Genomic DNA, 9,806 nt, shown 5'->3' on the forward strand with positions numbered 1-9,806 from the left:
TTATTACAAAATTTTGCTCTAAGTACACGTATTTTGTTATCATATTGTCTCGGTAGTTACATGTCAAATTGCAACTACTTTTCATCAGATGAAGAATTATTTCATCTTGCATCAATCAGCAAATAGTGTCTGAACACTTGCATTAAATTAGACACTTTGTTGTAGGAATTAAAACTATCCTGCTTCTTAAAGGGCATTACATTCTATAATACATGCGTCAACATATACCTTATCGCTTTATATTTAAATAACATTAAACGAGGACAGCTTTTTGAGATTGTTTCACGCGTCATTTTTAATGGCAAGGTTGGTACTTAAGCAAATAGTTTATTATTACTATCATTTTAGTAAACGGACAACAGCTGACAACAGGCGAAATAGTAGTCAAGTGGAAAGTGAGACAGAAGTTATACACGTACCCAAACAAACCAGTAACATAACACCAACGTCTGACGAAGCAGGAGATGAGGCTTCTACAACAGTACACGACGATGGCACAGGAGGAGCCAGTGAAGAAATCGGAATGAAATTGGGTGAAAAAAACGATGAGGTACACGGTAGAACAGCAACTACACAAAGGAGTGTTTACGAGCCATTGGGTGAAAAAAACGATGAGGTACACGGTAGAACAGCATCTACACGAAGGAGTGCATATGAGTCATTGTGTAACAGACATGATGAGGAACACGGCTATGGAGCATCTGCTAACAACCCGTTAGAAGAAGACGGGGTTGATACATACAACTAAAAATAGCTGAAAAGCCCAGAGAATTAGAATTAAATAACAGAAACACACTGCGGTGAAACATCAACCCAAACAGCTAAAGTTGAACCGTATGAATGGGTAGAGTAAACCTACAAATGTACGCATGAACGGAATACAAAACACTTACACATAAAATATATTAAGTTAAAGCAACTGTATATAGATATCTCTGAGCAGCATTTTTTAATTGTTTGTCATGAAGAAATGGAATAGTCGGAATAATTTGTATATTTGATGTATTAATAACGTATCACATAAGCATATGTAGTAATTGACTCCCTTTTCATTCCATCATTGATATAATTATAGTTGCACCACTGTTCAAAATAAATTTTTGGGTTATTTGTGATTAATTTGGGTTTATTCCTGTCATAACCGGGTCCTATAATCACAAATTATATCATAACTAACCATTTATAACAGCAAGTACTCGTTGTAAACTTAGACCAATCAGAAATAACTCCTATACTTCTATAAATCACATCGTGCTTCTTTAGATAGCAGAAGAGTGCTAGGGTATACATAGAGACTTTCACTAAGCCCTCTTTACACAAAGGAAGCAATCTGTTTATAGAGTGAAATTATTTTGTTAATTCAAAATAAGACGTAAATTTGTCCTAAGAATGTACTGAAGACATATTCATTTTTTTCCATTTAGATATCTTGTATTTCGTTTCGGCAAGATACCTAAATACAATGGGAAAAAACGATCATTTTAAGTACACGAAGTGATCGTTATAATATATAGCTTATTTAAACGCGAGTTTCAAATTCCATTGAATAGTAAAAAGTCGTAATAAATTGCTTTATAAGTAGTCTAAGTGATATTTGCTCTATCTACTTGGTGATTTATGAAAAGAAATACACTTAAGATTACATCTTTTTGATATATGTGTTAAATGTATGCCATTGCATCTTGACATATGTCTATGATTTTGCTGTGTAAATATCGAAACAATACTATAATAATGAACTCTATTCACGCATGTTTGATAATTATGTATTCCTTGTTTATACTAAATTTGTTTCACGTTTTCTCATGTACATGTAAATAGTTGTTATATATGTTATAATCACTGAAAAATGGAAATAAAGAGTATATAAAGAGTATATATGATAACACAGTCTTTTGATTTTTCCATATTTCTAGATATTTTCCCCGTACTTTGACGCATATATACGGGTATCAGAGATCATTTTCTTTCCAGCAATAGCTTTCTCGACAAATTTTACCTTGTGAAATTCTGTGGGTTTTAACATTTAAGAAAAATCGTCTGTTTGTTGACCAATTTCACCACAAGACTGTCACACTTTCTTGAACGACTATATTTTCCATTCATTTGTCTTCTATTAGAATATAGCGATACTGTCTTGGAGAACTGCACTGCTGAAGAAAAATAAACAAATCGAAGCAAAACAAATCGAAGCCGCGAGAATCATTGCCGGAGCTACAAAATTATGCAGTATCAATAACCTTTTGAATGAGTTAAAATGGGAACCATTATCTGCCAGATGGAAAAAAAAAAACAGCAGTAGGCTTCTTTTAAAAAAGAAACCTAGGAGAGGTCCAGTGTTGCTCCTTTTAAGTTAGATCACAATTGTTATATATGTCTCTGGGACATAGATAAAACAGTTTCCCTGTTGCAGGTCACTGTGACCTATAAGGGGTTATAGTCACTGTGACCATGACCTAATGAGCTCAAAATCGAAAAGTCATCTTCCGGTTATGATCAACCTCCGCCAATCCGACTGTAGGCCAAAGCATTTCCTAGTTACTGAATTTCATTTAAAAATGTTCGAAAGCTACCACTGCAATAATTGTACACTGAACTTGGCCCGGGTGAAAGCTACCAAATTAGCATGTTACCATTTTTGCGAGAACCTCACCTGACAGGCTTATTTGTCAAGGGAATAGCTTCCGGGGAGCTTTAGAAAAGCTTAGAAGAAAATCCCAATCGAACGGACCCCAAACGAAAAAAATAATGAACAAAACACTAACAAAACACTAGCAAAACATCAACAAAACATATTTTAATATTTTGTTAGGATGTTTTGTTACTACAGCATATAACAAAACACCAATACTGTACTTCCAGGATTTTAGGTGTTTAGTATTTTGATAATGTTTTCTTATATCAGTAATGTTTTATTGATGTTTTATTACACTTTGGAGAATGAAAACCATGTTTTCTTAGTGTTTCATTACACTTGAATTTGTACATGCTATATTTTGTTGGTATCTCATTTGACTTATAGAAACAGGAGCTTTTATCTTGGAAAGTTGGACTTAATAAGTAAAAGTTTGGAATGGAAAATAGCATGTAAATAACTTAGAAAGCTTTTGTGATGGAAACTATAGTCACAGAATTTTTGGGAGGTATTTCTTGTGAACATAGAATATTTTAATGGATAAGTATTTTTGTGACCAATAACTACAATTAATTTAATTTAAGATAGGTAACAAAACAAATGGGATTAAAACATTTATTGTAACGCAACTTTTATATATATGTATTCACCTTGCAGAAAAGTTCATTTTGAACTAATTAAAACATTATTGAAATAATAATCGTTACTTTTTCTCCTAGAGTAACACCAAAAAGAACATCATTAACAGTAGTTGCATAGATAATATTGCAATTGTTTCCACCTGGCTATTAAGGGGGTGATAAATTAATCTACTGCAGTGTACATGTTGCTTGTCTCACAACAGAAGATTACCACAGACTGATAAGATCTTGCCAGCTTTATATTTAGAAACTCTACCAAGAGGTCAGCCAATGAAAATAAAGTCAGTGAATTACTTCTAGGGGATGTGCATGTACCACAAAAAGTAATCCTTAGCTTTTTGGGGTTTTTTATCAGAGTAATCTTTAAAATTTATATGTATCTAAATGGAATATTATATTACTCTAGTACAGAAATAGTTTCAACATCCCAGATGTATCCTTTATTAGCTGACTGTAAATAACACATTTGCCCAAGAATATTAAAATTTCAAATCTAAACAGGAAGTTCTTTGAGAGCAGGATAGAGTGGATTGAGTTATTTCACTACAAAGAAGTTTATTTATATAGCTCTTTGTTTACTACGTGCAGTTTATATTTAACATGGAAGTTTAAGAGTAATGAAAAGAATACAAATGGTGAGTCAATATAATTTATTCATTTTCCAACAGTAATCTAGATTACCTGTAACTAGTAAATCATGGATTCAAACTGGAAGCAGGTTGTTTACTTTTTGTTTGGGTAGCTTTCACAAATGACGTTTGCTTCACATATAGTTTTGTTCATATGCTTTTGTTATGCAACTATTAAGCAGCTGTATTTTCTAGTTTATCATGCTTTTAGTTTACTAAAAGGAAAAGTGGATATTTTAAAATGAAATTATTCAACGGAGACAAAAAAATTAAACCAGTAGAGTTATCTCCCCAATTACAGGGTAATAAACAATGCTACAAGCTAGTATGCTTACCATGGCACTGTTACTTCAGTCTGTAAATTTAGAGAATAAAATTTTGCTTTAAAACAGTATTTTTAACCTGTTTTTACTTATTAATTAGTCTATTGGTGTTGCGCACATTTATATTAAGGTAAATGTAAATTATTTTTAACAAAAAGAATTGATTATGGATTATTTACTTGTTGTTATAGATGACTATATTGTTTATTTTATAAGACTGGGGTAATTAATTTAAAACATAACATATGAATAACTTCTCCAAAATACTCAAATTTATTAATTTAATCATGTTCATCCAGATAATTCTTTTAATCTATTAAAGAGTATAAAGTAATAAGAATAAAGACTAATTTAACCCTCTATTTGCTATACATTTACATTTTTTTTGCCCCCTTTTCATCACAATGTATACAGTTTAAATATTAGGTCATTGACATACCCAATAATAAACCAAATTTTTTATGAACATTTTAAGTTTTAAAATAAATCTATTTTCAGGTATAGCACCATATACATGTGTATATTAAGTATGGCACACATGAATGAATTGGGACCTAATCAACGTATTGTGTTCAAAGAAGACTTAATGAATCCAGCAGTTCAAAAACATGTAAGTATACTGGCATTATATATTACTATATATACATGTACACACTACCATAGTTGTATGTTTGATTGAATGTGGGCAATTGAAAAATTTTCCCCGAACATGACTTAATGGATCAATTTTAAAACTTATTTCCATATATTAAACTCATGGCAGGTTTAATATATCTCCTTTATATCAAGTCCAAATCAATATATATAATAATTAAAACTACCAAATTAAGTGATCACATGACAGTCAACATAACTTGAGGTGTTAGTGGAGGTAAATGGTAAAAATTGAACTAAGTTACTATTTATACAATATGGTAAAGGTAATAGCAATGCATAAGTCCAACCTATTAATCACTACCCCAAAACATTGAATATCTGTCTGCCATCTTTGGAACCTAAATCAAATTAAAAAAAATACAGTTTCTTGAAAATATAACAAGCAATGTTATAATTATTACTTGCTTAAATCTGCAGTGTTTCCTGTATCATATTTAAGATGCACTAATTTTGAATACCAAAAATTACCGTGTATGATATTAATTTAATTTTGAAACTATAAACAAAGGAAAAAAACTAATGAAGAAACTGCTTTTATGGTTTAATATCTCTTGGTTTGTTATATCTACAGGTTTTGCAGCGAGACGAATGGCGGCAAATGATGGCTTTGTGGCGGTTAGTGAAAAACTGTGGCATTTTACACTGATGATGGCTAACATTTACAGAAAATTTCTCAACCAATAGTGACATTCAGTTGAAAGTAATAGCATATCTTACACTGACTACACATCAGAAGATTTTTGAAAAAAAAACATGGCAAAAAAGTAGAAAATATTGATATACTTCAATGACTTTTGAACTGAGTAGAAAATGGTGACATTTTAGCACCATATTGTGTGTGTACTTTTTCTGGCATCCGCGCAGTCCGGTTAGGATCCATGCTGTTCGCTAATGGTTTCTCTGGTTGCAATAGCATTTGAAAGCGAATAGCATGGATCCTGACCAGATCGCGCAGATGCGCAGGCTGGTCGCAAAGCAACTATGTTGGTTTTCACCTGGCACGGCTCATATATAAATTTGTTTCATGCATGTAAATAATGTTTTGTTTATGGTATTTTTTCAGCAAATGTAATGAAACACTAAAAAAACATAAAATATTTTGTTAGTGTTTTGTTTAAAATTGTAACCTAGCTCTTTTGCATATCATATGTTTTATTAGTATTTTGTTAGCAGTGTTTTGTTAGTGTTTTCTTTAGCACATATAATGAAACACTAACAAAACATAAAGTATTCTGTTAGTGTTTTGTATAAACCTGTAACATAATTTGCATATCATGTTTTGTTGGTATTTCGTTAGCAATGTTTTGTTAGTGTTTTGTTACCTCATTTGCATGTCATTTGCTATACTAATAAAACATCATCAAAACACAGTATAGTATTAGTGTTTTGTTTGTTTTGTTTCCACTTTTTTTTTCGTTTGGGGACGTTTGCCGGAAGTGAAAAAATATCATTCTTTTTTTCTAATGTATTTTATTCAGAGATTTTTTTATTAAGATAAGATAATCTTTATTTAGCGTCGGTTATAACGAACATGTAAACATTAGCTAATACAAGCTATTTTCCGACATACATGTAACATGATTAATCTTTATTATGTTATTGTTAATGTGCTACCTGAAAAAGAAATTCTGAACATTTTATTTGTTCTAGTTTATTACTCAGTTTGTAAAGTTTATATGTCGAATTGCCACCTTGTTTTGATCACGTGATTAACATCTCCGACAGAACTCTTCTCATTCCGGCAGATCTTCCGAACGGGGAAAACGAACCCGCTAGTTAAACAATAAATTCATTGATTTTAGCGAAATACATTTAAATGTGATTCAATTCATATGCATATCTTTGAATACTGCGAACAAAGAATAGTAAATATATATCTATATATCTATCTTGTTGATAAGTGAACAGTTTCCAACATTTATAACAATAGTATTACTCTATATTTCTTTATTTTATATGAACAACCATTTTCGTCTTAGAGGATTTCAAAACTTACTTGTGCGCCTGCGCATTGGGCTATTTTAGACTGGCTTACCGTAATTTGCGCAAGAAAGTGAAATCTAACGCTGTAAAATTAGTAGATTAGTCTAAATCCTCCTAGTTTGAAAGCCAACACTATGGCGAGGTCCTTCCTTCCGTCATCCGCGTTTTGAACGCGTTCATTTACTCTAAATGAATTCAAGCGTAAACTAAATACGAATTGTCACAGTTAACCCTCCCCCCCCCCCCCCCCCCCCCCCCCCCACCTTCCTCCACCCCCACACTTTCTTATCGGGAGCATACTTGGACAAATGCTAGATGGCCGTCTTCGTCTAGAATGCAGCTCCTTGAAATATGATCTATTCAGAAAATCAGTTGTAGATAGCCCGCACTGCATATGTGGAGAGATTGAAACAGCGAACCATTTTCTATTAGTATGTCTTATTTATAACACATATAGACAAACAATATTTTCCAATTTACCTTGCTCAATAACCTTTCAAAATCTCATTTATGGTTCTGAAAATGTAAGCCAACCTGAAAATAATGACGTGCTCTTCTCCTTGCATGTCCAATAATACATCGTTGCCATACGACGTTTCACGACATGAATGCTTATTAAAATGTTTGCATTGTCGAGTCGTGGACAAATTGGGTGCCTTTGGGCGATTGTTGAATGCAGCAAATCTCACTTCCTTTCCTTTCATTGTTCATCTCTTTTTCTTTTATCTTTCCCACATCGAAAATCCCATATGTTATCTCATAAATACAAACAAATATACTTCAATTTCAGAGCAACACCATTAAACTTTACACACATAAGGAAACGAATTCATATAAGTCTTTTTCGTAGACTTGTTTTCTAATCGTATGTATAATTTGCTCATATGTATCTCACTGTATATATGCATGTATGTACTAATTGTATTCGAAAATAAATACTGTTAAACCAATGTCTTGCATGGCTATTTAGATATGCTCGGGGCACAAAATATGATGGACAGTTTTGACCTTTTAGCTCAATACGTGACCTTGATCTGTGACCTACAGAGCCAGTCACTTCACATCGTCTCAAGTTATGCTCCGGACACGTATTACGACGAAAGGACGGACGGACTGACAGACGCAAGCGCCATCACATAATGCATCCGTTTTTCAAAAACGGACGTATAAACATGATAGTGTCAACTAACAGTGGCTGAGTAGCTCGGCGTACAAGTTTTGAAACCGACAAACAACACAGTTGCAAGTCTGTATGTATCCTTGAAAGTGTTAATACTGAGATCACTTAAAAGACATCGGGAAGGTGTTATTGTACAAAGCTTCATTCACTTGATGATGTTTCCCGTTTTGGATCTGGCAAGTTTAAGAACAAATTTAAGATCAAAGAATCTGGTGTTTAAAATTGTCTTTTTCTTGTAATTCATTTATTTATGAGGTAAAGAAATAGATGCAAAGTTTGTTTCGGCTACTTAGTACTGCCTGATTCTAGATTTGAGCATGTAACAAAAAGTTCAGGAAATGCCAGTAAGTTGCAGTGATCTTTATATTCATAATTGCTCATTCTGTCAATACAAACAGACAGTAAACAAATAAAAGGATATAAATTTCAGTTCTCTTTAAAAATGATATAACATATAAATATACAGCATGATATAAATGAAGGACTTCTCAAAATCTTTATTTGCAGACTAATAAAAGATAATAAAAATGGCAGGACATTTCCGCGTTTCATATACTTTGTCCGAGATAAAAAGGTCAATCACGTAGAGTAAGATCCCGACAGAAATGTGTGTTTAATTGTCTTTCATAAAATTTGCTTGTTATATCCCTGTGATATAATGATTCAAGATAATTTCGTGTTGTTTAAATCTCATTTTTGTACTTCTTAGTTTTTTGTGTGTTGTTTCTTATATTCCTCAGCATTTTTAGATTTGAGTTACCTCCAATTCCTTTGACTTTAATATACTTTTCTTATTGAGCAGACAAGATGTCTGTTTCCTCAAAGTCGACTAATTCCAGAGCCATTCCAGTGCGACAAGGAATATACCATTGGTTATTGAACTTGGTCAAAAATATAACATGCCCATAAACATTATGACTAAGTTTGGTGAAGATTGGATATCATCTGCTTAAGTTATTAACGATGGGTACTACCAAGTTTGCGATTTTGTTATAACAGGGTCATAACACAAAGGCGACTGGGAGTATCTACCTGGTTTTTGAATTTGTCAGAGATATGATGTTCATAATAATTATGTCCAGGTTGGTGAACATTTGATAAAAAATACCTAAGTAAAAATTGACACTGTCAGTTTTTGCAAGTTTTAGTAATTCATGGGCAGTAACTCCAGAGCCAATGGGATAATTCCACTGACAACAAAATCTTTCCGTGATAAGATACCAAGAAACATTGTAACAAAGTTTCTTGAACGTTGAATAATAAGTGCTCAATTTAGAGAACGGACAATGTTAGTGGAAGCTCGCAGCATTTTGGTATAATTCATCTTTCAGCATGGCCGTGTTTAGTTGTTTTCACCATTACAAAACTAATTGCTATTGAAAAAAAACATTCTGACGTCAGATATCAAAGCCATATTTAACAAAAGCAAAATGCTAAGTGTTCATTCTTTTTAGAATTATCTAAAAGCTTAAACACAAATATAAACATACACATATTGACAGAATATTCATAATTGGTTTCAGATTAGAAAATGTTCATGCGAAAAGGTCCTTGTAATGCCAATTTAACTTTGTGCATCAGCTGTAACTTTGGCATTTAGTACAGTACTGAAAATGTTGACCATTTTCTCAGAGATCTTTTTTTAACTTGGGCTGTTTCGAGCCCCCTTTCCCCTATAAAGTTTCTTTGGAATCATGCAGTTTCTCCCTAAAACTCACTTAACATCAATATTTTGCAAATCTATTCCCCCTGCAACTT

At 32.6% G+C, this 9,806-nt stretch overlaps 1 long non-coding RNA gene across 1 annotated transcript; it reads left to right on the forward strand.

Moving 5' to 3' along the window:
- The first annotated feature begins 4,723 nt into the window (after positions 1-4,723).
- On the forward strand, positions 4,724-6,255 carry LOC123560425 (uncharacterized). Its single transcript, XR_008365942.1, has 2 exons — positions 4,724-4,838; positions 5,457-6,255. It is a non-coding gene; the product is annotated as an uncharacterized LOC123560425 (long non-coding RNA).
- Positions 6,256-9,806: the final 3,551 nt, after the last annotated feature.

The sequence above is a fragment of the Mercenaria mercenaria genome, chromosome 10 (genome assembly GCF_021730395.1).
Source record: "Mercenaria mercenaria strain notata chromosome 10, MADL_Memer_1, whole genome shotgun sequence".
NCBI classification, from domain to species: Eukaryota; Metazoa; Mollusca; class Bivalvia; order Venerida; family Veneridae; genus Mercenaria; species Mercenaria mercenaria.